This window comes from Propithecus coquereli, unplaced genomic scaffold (assembly GCF_000956105.1).
Source record: "Propithecus coquereli isolate 6110/MARCELLA unplaced genomic scaffold, Pcoq_1.0 Scaffold10, whole genome shotgun sequence".
In the NCBI taxonomy this organism is placed as follows: Eukaryota; Metazoa; Chordata; class Mammalia; order Primates; family Indriidae; genus Propithecus; species Propithecus coquereli.
Genome location: NW_012133858.1, coordinates 15,452,784 through 15,471,150, shown reverse-complemented (window position 1 = coordinate 15,471,150; position 18,367 = coordinate 15,452,784). Strand labels below are relative to the sequence as shown.

Here is an 18,367-nt window from a genome sequence, read left to right as displayed (position 1 = left end):
TTCGCCTCTTCAGATATTTCCTATTTTAATGCCTTCTCTTTTGCTTTCCAATAGGGAACATGTAATGACAGCTACACTAAAGGTGCTGCTCCAACACCACACAGTAAACGAAGTGGGAGGCAGTATATGTAAAAAACCATGCTGTTTATTTATATGCAGGTGGCAGTGCGATTTAACTAAGATAGCACAGGGTGGGAATAAAGAAGTCCAGTTCCAGTTTCTTCTGTGCCCCTCACGTTCTACACAATACTGGCATGTCCCTCATCTGCATGAGTCTCCTTTCCCACCTTGGTAAATCAAAGGTGCAGAGCAAACGTTCTCTAGCATCTCTTGCAACACTGGCTAATTCAATATAAAAACACCATTAATCCAAAGAATTATAACAATAAAGCCAAACATAAATTGATGGATATTAAGACAAATGCATGAAGAATAGTAAAACAAAACAAAACAGAAACAAAAATTCACAAAGATCTCTAGTTATATTAAAATACACTAAAAGTATATCATGCTCTTATCATTACAATTGGAAAAGAGTTTAAAATGGGATCTAAGATGAACTTTTTTTAAAAAAAGCATGTTAAAAGTAAAAAATGAGGTCTCTGTATTAGGATATGTTAAAAATGAAAAGTTAACTTATCAAGTATATATGCTTCAAATATTATAGCAACAAATATGTAGCAATAAAGATAATTAAACATAGATGGTAATTGTTTTAATGAATATATATTGAGCACTCTGGGAAACATGAATTATTATCTTTGCCTTCAAGAACTATCCTAGCTCTACTACTTGCTAGCTTAGAAAACTTGAACAAATTACTTATTCTCTTAAATCTTCATTTTTGTTTTTTTCTTATCTATACTACGAAAATAATAACTAGCTTATATTGTTATTGTGAGGAATGAATGAAATATTTATAGGAAGCACTCAGCCAGTTTCTTGGCATGTAGAATATACTCAATATTCAAAGTTCTCCCTTGCTTTTGGGGCTTATGGTTTATTTAAGAAAATAAGATATGCCCATTAAAAATCCATTAATAATGCTTGATTTAAATTTAAGTTTCTAGCAACAGTAGAACATATGTCACCAATGGGTAAATAATCATTGCCAAATGGGTTTTATACTAACCATTTGAGAAAATTTGGGAAAATGGCTTTTATTGAGTGCTTATGATATGGTAGCACTATTTTATGTACTTTACAGGAATTAACTCATTTCATCCTTATAGAAAAACATAACCCTGTGAAGTCAATGCTATTATCATTTCCAGATTAGAAAATTAAGGCACAGAAATGGTTAATTTGCCCAATATCAACAGCTAATAATTTTCAGGACTGAAATAGAATCTAGGTTTATACATTTAAACACCACACTGTAAAGGATGAGGAGAGCTAGTTAGGCTACATATTTAGGCAAGGGCTTATGAAGGAGATTAGCTTTGGACAGATGGATAAGGGATGGATATTATCTTCTACATAGATTATCTTCTACATAGATAGAATAAACAAAATATAAATTGAGGCCAGGATTATTCAGGGAAAATTTACTTTATGTGAAAAACATCCAAGTGCCTGTTATGTGCAGCCTACTCTGCTAGGTGGCGTTGGGAGCAGACGTGAGTCTTACCTTCGAACATTCTGATAGTCTAGTAGGGGATGTGTACAGAGTTGCAATGTTTTATCTATCATAACACAAACAGAACGTGACAAATTTAAAGTTCAGCCAGTATTCTTTGAGAATTCAGAAAAAGGAAAGAGAACATCCAGAGGCAAGAATGGAAAAGTATACAGGGAGTAGTTAGCCTTTGAGTAAGTGTTTTAAATTATGCTAATTGAGATTTGGAAGTAGGAAAATAGTAGAGAATTGAGGCCATTTCCTATGAGGAAAATTTCAACATGACAGGGAATAAAACCGTTAAAGTGAAACACCCATGTGGGAAGTAGGAAATATTGGAGAATAAGTTGGAAAGTAGATTAGGACCAGTGTGGAGAAGACTTTTAATGCCTGTCTGAAGGCGAAGGACTTTACCTTTTAACATGAGTCCTTGCATGTTGAGATCACATGGCATGGGAATTGTTCCATGGATAGTGGTTAAAAATATGGGCTCCAAAGCCAGGATATCTCGGTTTGAATGCCAGCTCTACCTCTTACTGGGAAGGTAAAGTCAGGAGACAAAAGAACATAACTGTCATTTACTGTCCCATGCTTTAAACATTTCCCAGGCACCTTCTCTGTGACCGCCACTGTGCTGGGTGTGAGGGACACCCAGATGCTGAGGCTCTGCCCTCACAGGGCTCTCAGGCTCCTGGAAAAGACAGGAGAGGCACACGTGTAAAGGATTTCAGTGCAGATATCAGTACTGTGCTGGGTCTGATTGAAGCACTATGTGAGCATAAAAGACAGGGTCCATTAAACCTGCCTGAAGACGAGAAGAAAGATTACATAGCAGCGTGTTTGCATCAGGAGGGCTTGACCCAAGAGAGATGGATGAAATCCATCAGAATTTTACCTGAGGCTTATTCTGGGCTGAAAATAGTATTGCCAAGCATCACCCTAAAAGAACTTCTTTCTCTTGCAATATCATCCCCAGCTCTGCCTAAACCCCATCACCTACCCTCTCTTTTCCATCATGTTGCCTATTTAATGCTGGAATTTTCATTGAAACTACAGTTGATTTACTAAAGGTAATTAAGTGCTTCCATGTCAAAGATCTCCTACTAGACTAAATGTTGTGCCAGGAAGTGAGAGGAAGCAAATATAAATAAATGATGTCAACAGAGTAAGCTCCCTGTGGTCATGATGCTTTCCTTCCATACTGCCCCCTTTTTTTCCCCTTATGTGGAAAGATTCATAAATATATTGTTACTGTTGTTGTTCTTTCTTTATGGAGCCCCTCATCACTCTTAACAGTTTTATTTATATTTCATTATAATTATAGTAGGCTTAAAAGTATGGAGAGGGTACCAAAAGATCACCTCATAGATAAGTACAAAGGAGAAACAGGTACCTTTATAATGGGGAGAGGTCTGCTAGAAGCCTTCTGAATCCAAGTGATGAAATTGAGCATCCCAGTAATGGGAAAAACTGACATGTGCCAACATGTAGGACATATACAGCATCACCTCAGTAATAGTCTAGCTAAAATATTTAACCTCAATCCAACCATAAGGAAATAAAAAAATCCAGATGATGGGACATTCTTCAAGACAACCATCCTGAATTCTTTAAAATTGTCAATGTTATAAAACACTATTCTACAGTAAAGGGAATTAAAGAGACATGCCATTCAAATGCAAATCATGAGTCTTAATTGAAATCTGGATCAAAAAAAAAATAGCTATAAATGATTTGGAGAAGGTTAGAGAAATCTTAATATGAACTATATATTAGATAACACATTAATGTTAATTTCTTCAGTATATTAATGTTATTGTGGTTATGTAGGAAAATATTGTTTTAGAAGCAACATTTTCAACAATATGGTGAAGTGTGATGTCTACAACTTACTTTGAATCAGTGATAGATGATTGATAGATAGATGGATGTTAGATACATGATTGATAGATATAGATAGAGAGAGATAAAGATAATGCTGTAGGGAGGGCAGAATTGCCTCATGTTAAAACAGCCAGAGCTGCTATAACTGCAACAGCTGCAAGGACACCCATTCTCCCTGAGAAAGTACTGAAGCCTGCCACAAATGAGTTATCTCACAAATTCTTCCTAGGGTGGGAGAAGGAGAGTGTCATTCCTGCCCTACTAAACTTGACTGTTTCAGTGACTATAGTGGGTCTTCGAAATTTACCATTGTTGTATATCCATTTCCTTATTTTTTACCAGGCACATACGCTTTCTATTGCTGGTGAGATGAGGACCATTGTGGTAGTGATGACAAAAGCTGGCATTTACCTAAAGCTCTGCAAGTTTAAAAAGCCCAGTCACAACCACAGTATGACTGACAGATCTGGCAATGATGTCTTTATTTTTTCAGATGGGGAAACAGATTCAGAGAGACTCAATGAATTATTCAAGGTCACATAGCTAATATTAATAATTTCAAGATTTGGACTCACTCTTCTGATCTCATGTCCATTCAGATTCATTACTCTCTACTGAAAAGTATATGCTGTTTCTGTCTTATGTCATCTTTTCCCTTCTGAAGTCATGATCTTCAAGTGAAAGGTGAGCCGCTTTGCCCAGAGCCATATGTTTTGTCGTCTGGACTTCAGTATTGCTGACGATTCATTTCGACTATGTTTAACATCCTGAATTAATTGATGTGACACTAAACATAGGCTTTTTGCATGGCTCAGATACATATGTTAGGAAGGCAGCATACCTTATGCCTCCCTATCAACCATGTTAGCTGACAAGAGTTCTGCTGTTTACCTTGAGGAAGGCAAATCACTGATAGCCACAGTTCCTCTTGTTCTCTCAAATCAGTTCTTGATAAAATATTACAAACAGAAACCCTCAACTGCATCTCTGCTGGGTATTTTTTAAAAAATGATTTCTTCTGCAAAAGTATTAGTTTTAGTGTTTCTATGTCTTCCCCTGTCCATCTTAATCAAAAATTACAGTGTTAGGTAAGTGCCACAGAGGATGAACCATGATACAGCAGCTGGATGAGTCCATGTCCTTGAAGGGAAGACAAAGTTTCTGTGTTGTGAGCATTTGCCATCTGCTTGGACTTGTTTGGGCTATAGAAGATTTCCTTAGCATGCCCATGTGTCTTTCCATGGACAATGGTGTCATTGAGTGGGCCTCTAAACACTACCCTGTAGCGGACAGGGATGAAACATAGTAGATGGTTGGAGAAGGAAAAAATTCTTACCTAGTTCAATTAACCAGGCAGTGGGTCTTTAGCCCAGTTCATCTGGAGCAAGCCTTGGTTCAAGTGCTTGCATCTTAGAGCAACTTGTTTTCCTGGACAACTAGAAAAATGTTTATACTAGAGGAGTTCCAGTGATAGATGCTTAGAAAGAACAAGGGGGTGATGAACTATAAGTTATTATAATTTAAGGTAAATTCAGAACTTTAAACAGGAGAGAGAGAATTTTTAAATTGACTATTAAAATGAACAGGAAAGAAAGATATCATTGCCAGCAAATTGAGGAGCCTCCACGGGAAGGTGCCAGCTCTGACTCTTGTCTTTTTCAGACAGTTTTGAAGGGCAAATATAAAGGAAAGTTGAGTCCGTGTCTAGATAACCTTGAGACTTTGAAATTATCCAGGAGTTTCCAATGTTGGTTAATACACCCAGAGGCTCTAAGTTTTGCTTTCATTCATTTTGAAAGAGAAAGCGTGTTTGTATGTGAAGTATTCCATGTGTTTATATCTGTGACCATGACATGATCTTCTCTAAATGATAATGTTCTGGCCAAGCAGACCCTAAGACTAAAGTCAACACTATTGGAATACTGTATCTCTGGAAATGGATGTTGTAATATATCTGAGAATGGACTAAAAATATCTGACAGTATATTTTTAAGCATGAAGCTGTAATTATCTTGACATTGTTTATATGGTGTTGTCTTATTCCTTCTTTTAAAAAAATTGAAGTGTGTGAGTCTTAAAATTGTTTAGCAAGCTATTTGCAGAATCACTATGCTTCAGAACAGTACTAGGTAAATTCTCTTCACAGAACTTGGCATTTATCTAAGAGAATTTTTTGTTTTATCTCTGAGAATTGTCAGTGGGGGATGTGGAGAATTATTGCACAAAACCAGGAGTTTATTCTACTGGAACTAGGCTTTAGTCTTTCAGAGGATAGTTGGACAGAAATAGAAGGCATGAGGCAGCAGGGACCTGACACATGGTGAGTCTTGAGAAAAGAAAGGCAGAATAGACATATGCTATCATCACTCTATTGATAACACCAGATCACCATATTTGGTGCCTCGCTATCTTCTCAATTCAGATGAAAATGGAGGGCCAAGGAATGTTCATGAATAAAAACAGTGCACAGAACAACAGGGATGATGGTCCATTTCCTTTCTATGCTAGTAAGACCAATTAATAAGTGAGCATGTCCAGAGAACTTTGACTAATATGCTTAGAAAACTAGAGACCATGATTTGAGGTACAGTTGAAGGTATGGATTAAAGAAAACCCAGATCCCCGATCGCCATTGGAGGACTGCCATGTAAAAAACAAATTCAACTTAATATTTTTAATTCCAAAGTTAGCAACAAATGCAAGTGAGGGGAATTTGGCAAATTCCCATTCATTATAATGAAATAACTTTTTAACATCAGAAGAAAGTCTATGGAAAATTCTAAGCTAAAACCTCATAACTTCTCGTTGCGGAAATTGATGATAGGTACTCAAGAAACTGATAGATGATTAGATTAGATTTCACAAATACTTTCCCACTCTGATAGTCTGTGACTTAGGCATCTACACTTGCTTGGGAGTCAAGCTCTTGCATCCAATTTTCAGTTCTATCCCCAGATTATCATGGTTATTACATGATTGCAGCTACCATTTATATAATGCTTTTTTTTTTTTTTTTGAGATAGGGTCTTGTTTTGTCTCCCAGGCTAGAGTGCAGTGGTGTCATCATAGCTCACTGCAACTTCAAACTCCTGGGCTCAAATGATTCTCCTGCCTCAGCCTCCCAAGTAGCTGGGACTACAGCTGCATGTGTCTATGCCCAGCTAATTTTTTGTAGAGATGGGATCTCACTAGATTGCTCAAGCTAGTCTTGAACTCCTGGCTTCAAGCAATCCTCCCACCTCAGCCTCCCAAAGTGCCGGGATTATAGACATGAGCCACCACGCTCAGCCCTATATAATGCTTTTTAAAACACTTTTACACTTGTTATATCATTTGAGCTGGACAGAAACCCTGCAAAATAGTATGTTTATTTCCATTTGGCATATGAAAAAATGAAAGATTTGAACGATTAAGGAATTTTCTACTCCCCAAGGCCTTCCACTTCCTTCACAAGTCATAGAGCCAGTAAGTAGCAGAATTGCACTGGGGCCCAAGCCTACTAACTCCAAATTCTGTTCTTTTTTCACCCCATCATGTTCTCTTAGCACTGTGTAGCTGGATTGGTCATGGGCCATAAAATAGATTAATTAACATACTCTCTGTTTTAGATTTTTAATATATACAAGGAACAATGTAATTTCTTTGGAAAGTTCTTAGAGGATCTCAACTGAAAAGTGCTAAGTAATTTGTATTTTATTATTATGTGACAACAAAATACTTTCCAAAGTACTCCTGTCAATTATAAACTGGGAAATGACTCCAAGTGTGCAGCTGCCTTTAGTACACGTGGAATCTGAGACCTTAAGGATCTTGTTTTCACAGATAAATGACCTAATTACTTGAAAACTCAAAAACCACAGTGGAAGAAAAGTTAAAAAATGAGTGGTTTGGAGAAAAAGTTGTATTGATTTGGGGGAAAAAGTGAGTTTCTTGGTTTTGTTTCTTTCTAACTTTTTGTTTAAGGTATCTTTGAGTTGTAGGAATAAAGTTTTCTAGTGAATGACACATATTAGATATATTTTCTTTTGTGGTGGTGACTTCTGGTAATAAGTTTGTTCAGAGTACTATATGTTTACAGCACTAAATAAATAATAGTCCTAAGCATTTTATGTGTTTCACCTTAGCACATGTTAATGTTTCATTAATTTGGCTAGTGTGTTTTTAAGCATTGATTTGGAATCCTAGACTTGGAGGAATGTGGTCTTAGAAGGTATCTAGGACAACCTTTCATTTTCTAGAAAACTGAATTCCAAATGATTCATAAAAGGCCGTACAACTAAGTGTTTCAAACTCTGTGGCCAAAGTTTTCTTTCTGAGTTAAAGAAGAGAAATTTGTCAGTGGCAGGAAGAAGGAATGGCAGAGCTATTCACAAAGGTGAACAATTGGCTTGGACCTACTATGTTTGTGAATTCAAACCTTAGATACACTTTATTCAAACTTGGGTAAGAACACATTGCCTTTGCCAAAGAATGAAACTGGATCCCTATCGCTCAACATGCACAAAAATTAACTCAAGATATATCAAAGACTTAAATGTAAGACCTAAAACAATAAAAATCCTAGAAGAAAACTTAGGAAAAACTCTACTGGACATTGGCCTAGGCAAAGAATTCATGACTAAGACCCTAAATGCAAATGCAAAAAATAAATAAATGGGAATTAATTAACCTAAAAATCTTCTGCATAGCAAAAGAAATAATCAACAGAGTAAATTGACAACCTTCAGAATAGGAAAAAAATATTCACAAACTATATATCTAACAAAGGAGTAATATCCAGAATCTACAAGGAACTCAAATTCTTTCCCAGCAAGAAAAAAAAAAAAACACTAAAAATTGGGCAAACAGCTTAACAATATGAACAGACATTTCTCAAAAGAAGATATACAATTGGCCTAAAAAATATGAAAAAATGTTCAACATCACTAATCATCAAGGAAATGCAAATTAAAACCACAATGAGATACCACCTTATCCCAATCAGAATGACCATTATTAAAAAGTCCAAAAACAATATATATTAGTGAGGACACAGTAAAAAGAAAACACTTGTACACTGTTGGTAGAAATATAAGTTAGTACAACCTCTGTGGAAAGCAGTTTGGAGAATTCTCAAAGAACTAAAAGTAGATCTACCATTTGATCCAGAAATTTCAATTTTCTTCTTAATTTTCCAATACAAAAGAACCAAAGAGATCCCCACTATCTTTTTTTCTCAATGTCTTCATCAAATTAATTTACTTACTTACAATATTTACCATCTGTGTCCTCCACTAGAATGTTACTCTATGCAAGGGTAACAATTTTTTAGTTCACTGTTATATACCTAACGTTGTTCTAAGAACAATGCCTGGCACATGGGAGATACTTAATATTTGTTTAATGAATTACTGAACTCATAAATGAAAATTGTGAGCAGACATTCATGTTTCTTAACACAGGACACACTATATAGTAAGCAACAGAGAGAAAATACTTCATTCATTTAAAAGATATTTATTTAGCACCTTATAGAATTGTAAAACATTAGAGCTAGAGGAGATCTTAATAGAATATCTAGGAAAACATCTTCATATTTGGAGATGATAAAATAGAGTATGTTTTCTAGGCTCGTAAACTAGTTAGTGACAGAGCCATGGATTATAACTCAGACTTTCTCATTCCTTTTGTTAATCACCTAAGGGCACTAGAGAATATATAAAGTAGAGTAAGACATGGTTGCTACATTCATTGAACTTAAATTTAAATTGGATTGATGCTCTTAGACTTGATCTCTTTTGCACGTGTTTTTTGTGAAATTTAAAAATTGAATTGTCTATGGAAAGATTACATGGTTTAAGGTTTAATTTTTTAAGTATTAGATCACACTTGCCCCTACTCTAGCTTTCCTCTGTAGTCCTTGGTACCCAGGACAGTCTCTTACCTCTACAATTTTCTTCTATTCTAATTGGATCAGATGGACAGATATCACATTGAAAGAAATATCCTTTTTGTTTACTTGGGTTCTCCATGGCAACCAATACTGAAAGGTAGTCCACTTAAACTAGGCCTCTTCAAAGCCATGAACCACCACCCAGGATCCGTGTTTCATAGCATCTTGATACAAACAGCAGACACCCACTCATTCAATTACAGTGATACAGAGATCACTGTCTCTATATCATAAGAATGAAAAGAAAAGTAGAAAAGAGATCCTACTTCATAATTGAGCCTCTTTTGCCTATTAACTGTGGAAGCAAACTTAAAATTCTGGGAGAGGAGGCAATGGTGGGGCACACATTGTCTGCGGCAAAAGGAAAGTCTCGGTCGTTTGTCTCTGGGTGTGGACTGAGATGTGGCTAGAGCTGAGACCTGAGCCTGCAAGTGCTAATTATGCATTTTCTGATATTAACACACAAGCACACTTAGCTGTGAACTCCCTTTCCCCTCCAAACCACCCTCTCTCCCCCCACCTGCACTTTCCCCACAACTTTCTCTAAAACACACAGATAATCATCTCCTTCCAGACTTTGAAGTGACATTAGGATTGTCAGAAGGCATAATTAATTGACTGTCAGCAAAACCATTGTTTGAACATCTGTGGAGTTCTGCTTGGTAGGCATCTGTTGTACTTTTAATTGAACGGATTCATTCTTCTACAAATATTTATTGAGAGCCTACTACACACCAATTATTGTAGTATGTGCTATGGGCAATAATGGAAATGAAATCATGTCATGACCAAGGAAAGAGGCATTTGTTAAATCCTCTGGTGCCAAGGGCTTTGATGGAGAACAGATTTCACAACTGGCAGTGGAAAATCCATTCTTTTCCATCCAGGTTCAGGAAATTTTGCCACTGTACCAGCTGACCTATGCCATACAAAATGCTAAAAAAGTCCATGTGAAGAGATTCCTGTTCCTGGGGTATAAAGACTGGGTGGCAATGCACTGTATGTGGTTAGAGTTCCCAGCCAAAAGAGCTAAATGCTTTTAAAGAAAAATAAGCCAAAAATATCCAAGCCAAAAAAAAAAAGAAAAACAGGAAGTCCCAGAAGCAGGTTCAAGTTAATGACCTTTTCCCAATTTTCTTCCTTTGACTTTGATGTCAGTCACGTTGCATCTACTTCTTCCAGATTCACTACAGTATTGCACAGCTCTAATCTCAATCCTCATCTGGTTCTCTGACAATCAAACCTTCAATTTGTTTGAGTCCTGGACATGGCTCTACTCCTACCTGGCAATGAACGTCATTGTTAAGACTCAGCAACAGCGAACACAGACCCTGAACAGCAGTGACTTGCTGGAAGAGCCTAAGAAGATACAGTTGGAAGGAGTAATGGAAAAGAGAGTCTTTAACCTCCACTGACTCTCTCTTTCTTTCCAGTTTAGCCTTTAGGGTCACAGAAGTTAGTGGGGCACTTAGAAATCATCTAGTTCGAAAGCTTTCTATTCTTTAATTGCTAGAGGACGTTTTCATAATTTTTGTCATATACATAAACTATCCGTACTATTATTTGCCTGATATTTTTATTTAAATCAATTAACTTTTTAACCTACTTTGTCTTCATCCATGTCAAAAATATCCATTTGATTTTGTGGGTTGAAGTACTAGTTGCTTTTTTCCCCTAAAAGGCATTAAACTAAATACCATATATGTAAATTTAAAAATGTTAATCTATGAACCAGCTAATGTTTTAAATATTGAGAAATGTGGATGTCATTCAACAAGAAGATGAATTGATAGAATACCGTGGTGAAATCATATCCTCAATGCTACCCATTGAATTAAGTTCTATAAAATATACATTTTTTTTTTTTTGCCGTGCAGAGTCATCACGTTAGCTTGGGAGGTATTAATACTGTGATAAAGATCCAGGCATCCAGCATTCAGAGGCATCGTGGGCTTGATACTGTCCCGTTGACTCACTGTGACATCTTAAGCCAGTTCTCTTTTCCATGGATCTCATTTCTCACATTAGGAGATTAGACAACATGATCTCTAGTGATCCTTTTGGCTTCTTCATTTCTTTGCCTCGAACACTTTTCATATATTGTCCTCTATACACCATTAAAACATTAAGTGGGTAGGAAAAACAGCTATTCCATGTAAAATTACAATACTGCTTTCTTCAGAGTTCCAGGGAATTAGAAAAGAACCCCAGAGTTATTTCTCCTGGATCATTGTATGCTCTGCTTGGTACTATTCCCCATTTGCTGTGATTTATGAGAAGGTTCACTGAATTGTAAGTGCCCATTAATAAAAATAAAATAGGATGTAGGATATGATAAAGAATGACATGTATTAGTGTTGGGTGCACTAGTAGCATCACTCTGTTTAAGGATTTTTCTGGGTCAGTAATGGTATTCACTACTGGTATTTGGCATACATAGGTGGTACTAATATTGGTAACTGTTAATGTGACAATGAGCTTTAATGTAGCTGATACACCACTGTCATAAAAATGAATAATGCATCCTTTTTAGATGGCATAGCGAAATGAGCACTAGACTTGGAGTCAGGAAATCCAAGTGTAAGTCCTATATCTTCTATGTGTGACAGTGATGACATTTGACATTTGTGCTGTGCTTAGAATATTTTGTTATTCATTATTGAGAACCATTCTCTTAGCAATTTTTGAGATTAGAGTTATTTTGCCAGAAAAACTAACATATCTGAGAACAGGTTAAGAGATAGAACCTAATTCTTAATTTAAGGTTTCTGGTTTAAATTAGCTCTTTTGTAGAACCTTTTAACCTTCCTGAGTTTCAGTTATTTTGCTTATTTAAAAAGATTATTATTGCTCTCTATTTTATATGCTCATTATAGAGACTAAGTTAAATAAGTAGATGTTAAAGTGTTTTCTAAGCCATAACAAAATACCAAAAATTAAGATGTTACTATTGCCTCCCGGTGCGCATCTGCCTTGATTTATGCCATTTATGATTAGTGTGTAATAATCATTCTTCTGAATTTTTAATGGTTTGTCTCTATTTCAATTAACACCTTGTGTTTTCTTATGTTTCCTTCTAATTTGGAATATCATTAGAGAATACAAAAAGTGTTTTTTAGTCATTGTGTGTGAGAAAGCAACACACCAAGATATACCACATTGTTCTCGTTTGCTGAGCAAACTACTCTTGTTTTTTTAATGTGGAATGCGGAAAAACTAATTGAAAAGAGACAGAATGAATTTTGACTCAGATTGTACAGGATGAATCATAACCCACTTTCTCATCTGAGATGTGAAAAAAAAAAAATTTAAAGGAAACCAACCACCACACGGATTTACTGTCAGCCTCAGCATAATCAATACAGAGTGTTTTTCAACAGAACAAAGAGTACATTTACACTAGGCTGAGAATTGGAGATAGTAGGAAACCTAGTTAATTTTTTCTCTGTAATAGCCTACTGAAACTGTCATTTTATGCTTTAGATAAAGCATTCTAATCAAGAGAGTTTTGGACCCATCAGCAATTGCCCAAACCATTCAGAACTGTACCAGTGATCTCTACTGAGCAATTCTAGTCCGATCAGAGATGGGATCCTCCTTTGAACATCTAGTCCCAGTGTCATTTTGTCAGGTGGTAGGAAACAGGGGACAGAGCCAGGGTGGAATCGCTCCTTCCCTGAACAGAACTTACTTGGATTTATTGATGTGAATGATTAAAGAAAAATACTTTGTCCTGCTTGATTCTAGACTTTAGATGTTTAATCTACTTATATGTGAATATAGCTTATAAAAAGATTCTATACAAATAAAGAGGCACTATCACCTACTCTAGGGCATAGTCTCCAAGTTCTAAGTTCAGAATTAATTTATTTCTAATTCTTGTCACTGATGTATTTTATTCATACCTTTTATGGCCTTTATTTCTCTCATGTGTATGTATGTGTGTGTTTATGTGGCTCCTACTTTACTGTAAGATTACTAAGAAGAGAGACCACATCTTCCTTATCTTACTCTTTCCCTCTTTCCCAAAGAGCAAAATGAGGACCTAGAGCAAGATGATTTTTCAAATCTCCCTGTACCACTCCACCAAGATTTTTGCTTACAGTGGAAGTTCTAGTCTGATTTGATCCTAAATCTGTTTAAAATAAGAGTAGCATATATTTAGCACTTACTGTATACTATGAGTTTTACATACATTAGTCATATGTTGGCTATAACCCTATGAGGTAGGTATTGTTCTTTTACAGATGAGGAAACTGAAGGCAAGAGAATTTAAATAATTTTCCCAGGGTCTAGCAGTTGAAGTTGCAATGTGAACCCAGAACCAGTCTCTTAACCCCTGCATGTACTGTGCCTATGACTGACCATAGCTTGCAGAAGGTTAGCTAACCAAGGCCTGGCGAAAGATTAGACGCACAGGATCTGTGCTCATTACAGAGTTTTTCTGCCAAATCCTATTCTGTTTCTCCCTGTGTTTCTCCCAGAGGATGTTTTTAGTATGACTTGGTTTCCTTGAAGGGTCCCACAACTGACCAGGTAGCAGTGAGAAATCTAGGTGCACCATCTCTTTGTTTGCACTATACCAGATGTCTGCAGGGACAGTGTATTGGCCCTCAGCAAGGGTAATGCTGCCCAGCCAGATTGCTCAGTCCAAATGATACAAGACAATTGCTGAATGTAATATTCTTTGTTAATAGCACTTGAGTTGGAGAATGCATCTCCATTCCTCTTTCTCCTCTTGCACTTGAAACCTGGGTATTGTGATTTTTACAATATCTATGTCCAGAAACCCCCTTGTCCCCAAAATGTGTCTCAGTCCAATGCTGCCTTCTTTCATATATGGCAATAGTTTTAATTTTTAACGATCCATCACAGTGACATCTTCTAGCCTCACTAGAAAAGCCAGGTCCAGTCTCACTGCCAAGGTGGAAATGAGAAAGAACAAGGAAAGAGAACTCATCTTGAAAATAAGGTCACTCTCTATTGACATTTCATCAGGCAAAAGAGTTCAATGCAATAGCTAGCAATTGGCTCACTCAGTCGGAAGTTGATGCTATTTTAGGCCATCAGCGGGAGTGTCAAAGTATCTGTGAATTTTGGCATTTTATTTCATTAAGTTGGTTCAGGAAGCCAGACACTGATTAACTGATTCTTCGACTTAGTTTCCACTCCTAATTTTGGACGTGTGGTATCTTTAGGCAGCTGTTGTGACACCTTGCTTCTAAAGAAAACTTTTCTTGTGCCTCTAAAGCAATCCTGGGAAGAGTCTACCCCATATCCTACTATCCTGGAACCTCCTGTGCTTTACATTTCTGGTCACAGGTGGCATGGGGATACTATTGCTTCTGGTTCTCCTCTGGCAGATCAAGGAAATACAAATCAAGTGCATGCATCCAGTTGCCATTCTGAGTTTATCTGTAGTAGCAACGTTCTCATGACGCATTAGGCTCAAGATGGACTTTCATTTGGAGATCACATACGAAGATATCTATGAAAAGAATGGCCTCAGCATTGCAATCACTTTTGAAGTCAAGAGATGCCCTAGACAGGCCACACAATTTGTGTAGGTAAGACTAGGAAAATTCTAAACTTTGTGTTGTCGGGAAGGGTATGGGATCTGATTTTATTTATAAACATGCTTTAATTAAATAAGAAGGATAAGGATTTCTAGATAGGAAATTTATGTTGTTTTTTGTTCATTCATTTATTCAGTCATTATTGAAGGCCTCCTACATGCCAAGAAATTGTGCTAAGCATTTCTGTTAAATATTAGTCCACAAAATAGAGACAGAAGGGCTTGCAAATAATTACAACGTGATGAATATATTACTGGAGTTCGGTGACACTACGGGAGGAAAGAAGTTAGAAGGGCTTACTATGATTAGAAAAGTAGGGGAAAGTTTTGTAACATAGATGATGTTGGGACTCAATGTTAAGGGACTTTTTCAGGAAAACTGTGAATTCACAGGCATTTCAGACAAAAAAATTAGTAGGAACAAAGGTATAGACACCAACAGAGAAAACTGCAGTATGACTAGAGAATAGGATATGAGAAGAAAAAATGAGACTAAAAGGATGATCAGTGGTCAGATCAAAAGGGCTTTTTGTTTCCTACAAAAGAGTCTAGAGTCTGACCTGAAGATGCTGAGGATCCATGAACAGTTTAAACAAAGGCACAAGATACCATTCAAGATCATTATGGATACTGTTGGGGGGATGTTGTGGAACAGGAGAGAATTTAGTAGGTGGAGATCAGCCTGGTGCCATGTGTAACAGTCTAAAGGAAATAAGGGCCTGAGGGAAGGCAGTCGTGTTTTGGTGAGTTAGAAGGGTTGGGGAGGAGAGAGGGAGCTTCAAAGCAGAGCAAGAGGGATGGTTTAAGGCTTATTACTGGGTGTCTATCTTGGGTGGATAATGATATCATGAAGTGAGGTGAGAAAAACAGAAAAAGTTCTGTAATTATGGTGCCATCAGACCAGATATCCTCCCTACTGGGAAGCGGTTTAGTCCCATTCATCAATACTAATTGAGCACCTGCTATGTGCTCATTGTTCTGGGCATTGACATACCAGCAGTGAAGAAAGCAGACAAAAAGCCTATGTTATGGGGCTTGCATTCTAGTGAAGAGAGAAAGACAACATATAAGTAAGTAAAATATATAGCATGTTAGGTAGTGGTATAGCCTATGGAGGAAATTATGCATGAGAAAGGAAATAGTGATGCAGTGGTGGGTGGGTGGGAATAACACGGTGAATAGTGTAATGAATGTGATTGTGAGGTCCTTATTGTTGGTGAAATCTAGTCTGCCCTAGTTTTGTTTCTTTTCTGTTTTTTTGTTTTATAAATTATTATTTCTCCTAGACAAAGGAAATAAATGCCGATACCAACATAAACATTTATAAGCACATATATGTATACATAATAGTTGGTGTTGCCAATACAACACATGTCAGGAAGAACAAAAGAAAACAGAAGCTAAAAAGGTAAATATCAACAACAAAAAAGAACTTTTCTCAGACATGAATCCTTGTCATTCAAAAAGCTGGATAGTTTGAATTAGAAAGTAACAAAAAGAGACCTTAGATTTAATCCAAATCTCTTAATTTAGACAGAGAAACCTTAGACCTAGCAAGGAAGCCGATTATTCAAGGACAGCCAACTAAGTTTAAAATTCAGGTTTCCTGATAACCTGTCTAGGGATCCTACCCTTATCACGATCCCAGAGAGGTACAAAGTTTGGGATTTGGGTTGTGGCAGCTGGGATCTAAATTTCCACTTTGCCACAGTGACCTTGAGCAAGTTTCACCTCTGTTTGCAGCAGTTTACTCGTTTGCAAAGTAAAGATGGTTATAATATTTGTGATAGTGGTTTTGGATGATTAAATTAGTTAATAATACATGTCAATTACCTTTAGATGTGCCAGACATATATAGTGTTCAGTAAATGTTCACTGCATTGTTGCAATACCAAAGGTATTAGAACATCATGGTGTAGGTTACTTAGACTTTGAGTGTTTGAGCATAAGCCCAAAACCAATCTCTGATGATAACCACATGTAAGATCTTCTGATATTTCTAGTAAAGATGTTAAAATATTAACTGGTTCTTTTTAGGTTATTGGATAACTATAAAACATACTAAAATAGCTTAGGTATTTGTTTCATTCACAGAAGTTTTAGACAATTCAGTCTAGAGCACAGTTATCTGAAATTCTACACCAAAAGTGGAACCCTAACCTTTAAAGACAGGGACACTTATTCAAATGTGTGCATCTAGCACAAATTGGCCTGGTAGTTGTTAACAGCCATTTGTTGAGTGCTATCTATGTGCCAAGCACCATGCTGAACCCTTTACATAGCTGATCTCACTTAGTAACAGGTAGGCATTCATATCTGGGTTTTACAGATGAGAAGTTAAAGTTTTAGGGCAGTTCAGTTCCTTGCCCAAAGTTACATAGGTATCAAGAGACACAGCCTCAATCTTCATAAACTAGGTCGTCCCTGTTTGGTCAGCAAATATATGTTTTTAAAGAGTGTACTTTTCTCAGCCAGTTACTATATTTGGCAATTAGTCTGCATTTCGCACTACTGTCCTTTCTGTGCCATTCCTACAACTCATTCATAGAATTATATAATCATAGATGGTTAAGGCTGGAGGAAACCTGTGTTTCCTGGTTCTCAGCACGAACAGTAAGAATCGCTCAGGGGAACTTTATCACTATGCAAACCTACACACCCACACACACCTATCTTGTACATACTACTGACATAACCCTAGACCCACTGAGAAAATATCCTCACTCTTAGAAAATTTAGCAGATGGAGTGTTATATTCCCCAGGTGTAATGAGAAGAAAAAAAAAAAAGTTGAACATTACTGGATCTAGTCCAATCTTCTCAACTTACAGACAAAAGAACAGAACCAGAGAGTGGCAATAACATTCCAAAGATTTTTTTTGATGTCATTTATGGCATATCTACATAAGAACCTGGGTCTTCTAACTTTCAATGTTAAGTGATTTTTTTTGTTTGTTTATTCCTCAAAACTGCCTTCTTAGAATGTACAATGTTCTTTTTGATGGTTCTAGAGGAATACAAAGCAAAAGGAAGGGGGAGTGGTTAATATGCCTGGGATCCTATGGCAAATCAGTTGGCCAGGAGAGAATAAGTTCATTATATTATACTGGTCTATACCTATTCATTTGGTTCTGGTTAAGTCACAGCTCATCAGTATGGAATGCACATTTTCATAATAGTAGATTTGTGGGTTACATAGCTTTTTTGTGTCTGTTTTCAATTTCTGTTCCTTTGATAACTGAACAAATAACAGAGATGATGAAACCCAATGAGAGAATTATCTTCTAGATTTTCTGTGATCTCTCTTCTCTAGTCAATTGGTATGTCTAGTAATGACATAGTAGATTATTATAAGGTTA

General features: G+C 36.6%; 1 protein-coding gene across 2 annotated transcripts in view; it reads left to right on the top strand.

The window, feature by feature from the left end:
• LPP (LIM domain containing preferred translocation partner in lipoma) overlaps positions 1-18,367 on the top strand; it is a 503,236-nt gene that overhangs the window by 339,826 nt on the left and 145,043 nt on the right. The gene's annotated exons all lie outside the window — the stretch shown is intronic.